Below are 6,724 nucleotides of genomic sequence, written 5' to 3'. Positions count from 1 at the left end.
ATTAGTACGATAATCAAGCATTATAATATTCTTGATTACTCCAAAATACTCTTATTTATCATGCAATTGCTCACTGCCATGTGCTTCTAAATATACTCCATTGTTTTGAGTTATTTTTTCAAATCCTTATTTTTGGAATTGAATCCCATTAATCATATAATCTTTATAGGAAATGACACTGCAACTTGGGCCTTCAGCCAATTGAGCTAGCATGTCATTTATCTTTCCAAAATTAGAAATTGAGCTAGCATGTCATATTAACGTTTGATTATCCTTCAAGTTTGAATGCATTTGGTTTAGCTCATCCAGATCCATGTTGAGAAAGGGTGCTATAATATCTGAGTTGAACAACACATAGCTCTGTGCTATTGCTATATCCAATTGGCCAAGTTCAATGCATTCTCCACCTGATAGTGGATTTTCTTCAACTATTGAACTATCTTGATTATCACCATGCTTCAAAAAATTGTCACAGAAGTATACACATTCAACAGCAAGATAGCGATTTGCAATACATGCTACTGGTCGTGCATAATTTGATACAAATTCTTTCAATACTTTCATATACCTCTCAACATGGTACATCCATCAAAATTGCACTGGACCATAAAGTCTGACTTCTCGGGCTAAATAAACAACCAAGTGAATCATTGGATCAAAGAAAGAAAGTAGAAAATATTCTTCTAGTTTGTATAAAATTTCAGCAGCTTCTGCTTTCAACTTAATAATCTCATCCTTAAAAACTACATACTGACAAAAACCATGAAAAAACTTAGAAAGTCTAAGAATTGTCTCTCTACAACCTTCTTCCATTAATCCCCTAATAGCAACATCCAACAATTATTGCATAATCACATGGAAATCACGAGATTTAAGCCCCGTTAGATTATGTTTCTCCATATCTACACAGTCGCTAATCTTAGAACTATATCCATAAGGTAGTTTCAAGTCATATAGTCTCTTACAAAATAATTTCTTATCAGATTTTGCTAGAGTGTAAGTTGTAGCAGAAAGAAAAGTAATGCCCTCTTCTTCATAAGGATGAAGATGAGTCATAATTCCCATCTCTATCAAGTCTAATATTGAGTGGTAGTGATCTTTAGATTTTCCCTTGCAATCCAATAGTGTATTAAGTATGCTTTCACAAACATTTTTTTCCACATGCATAACATCCAAGTTAGACGAGCAACCAAGATCTTCCAATAAGGTAGACTAAGACTTCTTCTTCCACCTTCTTTCTACTTCTGTATCACGGCCCATTTTTCTACCCTTTCCAAAATCATTAGTCAATTTGCTTAATTGTTGAGCCACTTCAACACTTGTCAATATGGTGGGACATCGTGAAGCTCTTTTCCTTGCCCTAGCAGTTGTATATTGTTGTGAAATTTTTGCTACCCAAGTGCACGCAATCAAACAAGTAGTAATAGTAGAAGTAAAGTATCGTTCCGACAGAGAATTGATCTACTAATTACCAAAAGTGAACTTTAATTTCTATTTGACTAATGAAAAGTGAGTGAAAAATTAACAACTAACAATAAAAAAGAATAACAGAATTAAATTAATGAAATTTAATAGAAAAAATATTAGAGCATTTTAATTTCATCAACCTTCAATTATATTCAAACAATAATACAATTGATATGATTCTTCTAACTATGATTATAGCAGGTTTACTATTAGCAATTCTATTCTTTCTCAAGATATAAAATATTCAGTTTACTTGTGAATTCTCTACATATCTGTGATAAATTATATACATAAACTGCATTAAGAACAAAAACCTAATTGCTACACAAACCAATTTGATATTTTCCTTCTAAATTGAAGTCTATGTCTATTGAATATAGCTATTCCAATTCTCACTTTTCAGATATTGAATTAAAACAAAAAATCATGCAAAAGATGGCCAGTCAATTACAAGCATTAAGCATATGAACAATAAATAAACATAAATTCAAGAAATCATAGAAACTGCATCAAAGATGAAAAGAATATCCAGCGACTACATTAATATACTCTAAACAAGAATTTAGTTCATAATGTTAAATATAATTGCATAAAAATCATCTAAAATTGAAAAGCATAAAAATATGAAATAAAACTAATGAATTCTTGCTCTGTTCATCCTCTAAGCCATCCAGAACACCTCTCCTCCTTTTTTTTTTTTATCTTCTTTGTATTTCCACGAAAAATACCCTACAAAATTTCATGAAAATTCCAAAAATGCTCGAGTGTCGATATATTGCCTCTCATGTTGCGATATATCACCTGCCGAATATTCTCGATAAAAATGCAAAATCTCTGTTGTTGTTTCTGTCACTGCAAAAAATCCATATTCCTCAAGTGGCGATATATCGCCCAGGACAGGAGATATATCGCCTGCGCCAGATTTCTGAATATTAGCCAATTTCGACTAATTACGCAGATATTTAATTTAAAAAAACTCTGAATTCGCATTCTAATCAGAATTATAACGATAAATTGCACAAGTTCACAAAATAGATCAAATATGTAATTTCACTTGAGAAAAACAATCAAATCAAACCGGAAAAGTCATGAATATGCGTATATTTTGTATGCTTTTCACACCCCCAAACTTGATTGGTTGCTTGTCCTCAAGCAAACAAAAGAAAGCACAAAGATAAGATTCGAAATTACAAACAACTATTGGATGACTTAACTTCGCAGAAAAATTTAAACTTAGACTAGGGGCATAATTTTCTCCAACATACCAATTCTTTTTCAATTGTTCAACCAATGCTTCAAACCATATGACTAAAATTTCGACATATAAAAAATTTCTCTAAATGCTATCATTCATGCAAATACACAGTTCATTTCACAAATACTGTACAAAACATAATTTTACAAGTATCAAAATTCATCCATACCATAACCCGATCAAAATTCACCATAAGCTTGCTCAATTAACTTGTCACCACTAATATAAAATATATATCAAGTAGATCAAAAGGACTTTGCTAGGATCATAACGTTAGGCTTAGGTAAAGGTAGATAAATAATCATATAGGCTCATAAATACCATAAGCATATAAACCCAAAAACCAACCAATTTTTTTTATTTTTTTTCATCACACCACAAATCACCCTTTTTACACATTTAGAGAGAGATTATAGCACTTGCGTCATTTTTTTCAAGCTTATCAATTTTCTCAAATCACACTCCCCCAAACTTAATATTTTTCATATATTTTTAAATTATTTCGGGTGTGTAATAATCATAAGCATAAATTTTTTTTTTTTATAAACTCATAAACTTTGCTCAGTCTTCCTTTTGTACAATCATACTACATCCAAATCACACCAAAAACTTCACCATTTTCCATTCCTCTATCCCACAATTTATATGCTCATGATAAAAAAGGAAAAGGAAAAGTAATAAAGTTATGAAATTTAGGCTCAACATAGTACAATCAAGAACAAAAACCAAAGTTTTAGGCTAAAAAAGGGTAACTAAGGATAACATTTTCATCTATTAGCTGGCAAGGCTCAAACGTTAAAAAAATGCCTAAATCATCTCTACTTAACACTTCATTCAGAATTTTGTCTCAAAAAATCAATCGAGCAAGTTCTAGCTTATTTCAATATCGACCAAACATACCAAATCCCACAATACTTATAAACTTATATCATGTAAAGTAAAAATTAAATGAAACACATATAATACAACAAATGATAATACTCAGATCAATTATCAATAGGCCAAGCACACAGTCTACATATCCACAACATCAATCCAACAACATCAAAAAGTTAGCATAATTCATCATCGAAGCCCCACCTGTCTTAGTCAATTATAGTTTCGTACGATCATCCAACATTCAAAAATTAAAACGAAATTAAACCCAAGAAAAATGAAGAAAAAAATTAAAAGAAAATAAATTGTCCCCCCAAAATTAAATAAACAGTGCCTGTGGCAGTCAAAATCCTGTGATTCGTAGGGGGAAAGATCGGGTAAAAAGTTGTGCAACCCCACACCGCCTGGGGAAGGTCAAGTGTGATAATTCTAAGACTATGCAGGTATGGGACTACGCAGTTGAAGAGGGCTTAAATGGATTGATGGGTACTACCTATGCCAACAAGATGCATATTCTTTTCGGTAGCCCATCACTTGAGAACTCCAAAGTTAAGCGTGCTTGACCTGGAGTAATCTAATGATGGGTGACCTCTTGGAAGTTTTCCCAGGAAGCGTGCGAGTGAGGACAAAGTATGCTGGAAAGACTTGCGTTGGTTTGTAAGGCCAGTCGTCGTTCCAAGAAGTAGCCATAGTGATATGGGGCGTTACAGTGTCCCCACTGTTTCATGATATCCCAAGGAAAAGACAAAAAATATAAACCTGACAACAGAAACATTATTCATCATCCTCTGAATCTTGGGGTGGTTGATATGGTTGGTGTAATTCTGCAGGACATTGTGGAAAGTCATGAAATCCAATGTATCGCGCAAATGCCCCACAGAAATCTGCCATGTAGTTTGTCATGTGGAACTGCCGATCTCTAATATTAGCCTGACCATGCAATAATAGCTGTTGTTGCCTCTTTAAATCTTCAATGTCTTGATGTATGCTGCTATATTGCCTAAAACTAGAGCCTTCAGTAGCTTTAGAGGCAGATGGTTTTCTACCCTTTCTTTTTGGCCGGTAGTTACATATTGTGCACCGGTAGGTGGCCATCGCAAAAGACTCGGGTCTGCAGGCTCATATCCCAAACCAGTTGGCCTAGGAACACCACCATAATTTCATCTTGATGCAACATTGACTGATGACTAATTGTGGGAGATTGTTCACAGACTTCATTGATGTTCATGGGCACCCCTTGATCTTTGCATAAACTTGTAATCTAAGAACCATGGTCATGGCCATGGCCACCAGATGTGGCCCCTCGAGAAATTTAACTAATACTCTCATTAATAAGCCTCCCCACATTGATGGCCTTCCCCAAGCATATACAGTACAACAAATATAATCATTCGACTGTTACCTCCATTTATTGAGTTGAAGGCATAAGAGTACTTATGAGGAACCTGTTCTAGAGCCTCCCATATGGACTTAAACATATGGCCTTGATAGATTGTGGAGTGACCATGTCACTGCCCATTTTGTATGTTGATCCTGGTTTAGTCATTTCTCTTAAAAGCAGATCATAATCCTTTTCATTCACTCCCGCTCGGTAATCATCATCCCAGGGATCATTAAGGCCATATAACCTATTTATAATTTTAGGAGAATAACAAACTTTTTTTCCGCGAACTAAAACAATATGATTCTCCCAATCCACGTAAGCATTGGCATAAAATTCCCTTACCAAACTTATATTGGCCATGCGCTTAGGCTCACATAGTTGCTGCCAATTTCTATTAATAATCATTTGTGAGAGGATGCCATCCAATTCACTTGGCCGAAAATGAGACTCCACAATCACTATTTTATTATTTACAATCCATTCCTCAAACTTGTTCTGAGCAGTGGGGTTAACAAAAGTATGAGGAATATTCACATTCGCTTGTTGGACGGTGGACATAGTTTTAGCTCTCTTAGGTGCCATTGGATTTCTCAATCACAAGAACAATAACCAAAGTTACTCAACATACTCACACCCCCAAATCAACTCAAAAACGCACAAAAATCCCCCAAAATCTTCAAAACCTTTCACTGAGTACTTTTATCAAACACTTAAGATGCAATCTTCGAAAGTTGTCCAAACATGCTTAAATGACACCAAAATCTCTCCCATACATACAGAATAATCTCACAACATTATAATAGAAAAAACCACAGACCAATCTAACAACACTTCTCAAAATCCATTCATTACTCAAAAACCCTTATTTCTTCAAATTTCCTCAAAATCTCAATAAAAACTTCAAAACTCAACAATGCACCTTGAAAATCTTGAGGAGGAAAAGGAAAAAGTTCTTGAATCACAACAGAGATCCGAACCTTGATGCTTGATGGAGGTAGAAAGAAATGAGGAAAAAATGACAATAAAATGGGAGAAAAAAAAATGAGATTTTCGGTTCTGTAACATTTGGGTTGAAATGGGGTTACATTGAGAGAAGACAACTGATATAAGGAAATCACGTTCTCACCACATGACTATTAAAATTAAAAAATTGCAACAGGCGATATATTTCCATAAGCCGTATATGCAAGCGTCGTCTGTGCCCAAAATGGCGATATTTCACCATTACCACCACCAATATAGCCCATCCACATGTGTCGATATATCACCATTGGTCGGCGATATATCTCCTGGGCACTTGAAAAAAATTGTTAGAAGAATGCACCAAAACCCAAATTGAATTTGTTGTCTAGATAATATATCGCCTAAATGCAGTTTAAAAAATATATGTTTTATTTATTTATTTTTCACGTTTTCACGATTCAATTAGACTAAACAAAAAAATAATTTAAAATAAAATAAAAACTATGGGTTACCCCCCATAAAGCGCTTTGTTTAACGTCTCTAGCTAGACGTTGCAACTCAGTCTCGATTTTGACTGTCCACCAGTGTAATATTCACCTTCTTCTCAATTTCACCACCATAGTAATGCTTCAATCGTTGTCCATTGACTTTGAAAAGCGACGAATAACCTTGTTGAATCTCAATAGCCCCGTACGGAAAGACTTTTGTAACAATGAAATGCCCCGACCATTGAGACTTTCATTTTCCCGGAAACAACTTGAGATGGGAATTAAATAACA

The sequence above is a fragment of the Humulus lupulus genome, chromosome 8 (assembly GCF_963169125.1).
Source record: "Humulus lupulus chromosome 8, drHumLupu1.1, whole genome shotgun sequence".
NCBI classification, from domain to species: Eukaryota; Viridiplantae; Streptophyta; class Magnoliopsida; order Rosales; family Cannabaceae; genus Humulus; species Humulus lupulus.
The sequence above is the reverse complement of the archived record's forward strand: the minus strand, read 5'-3'. Positions refer to the sequence as shown.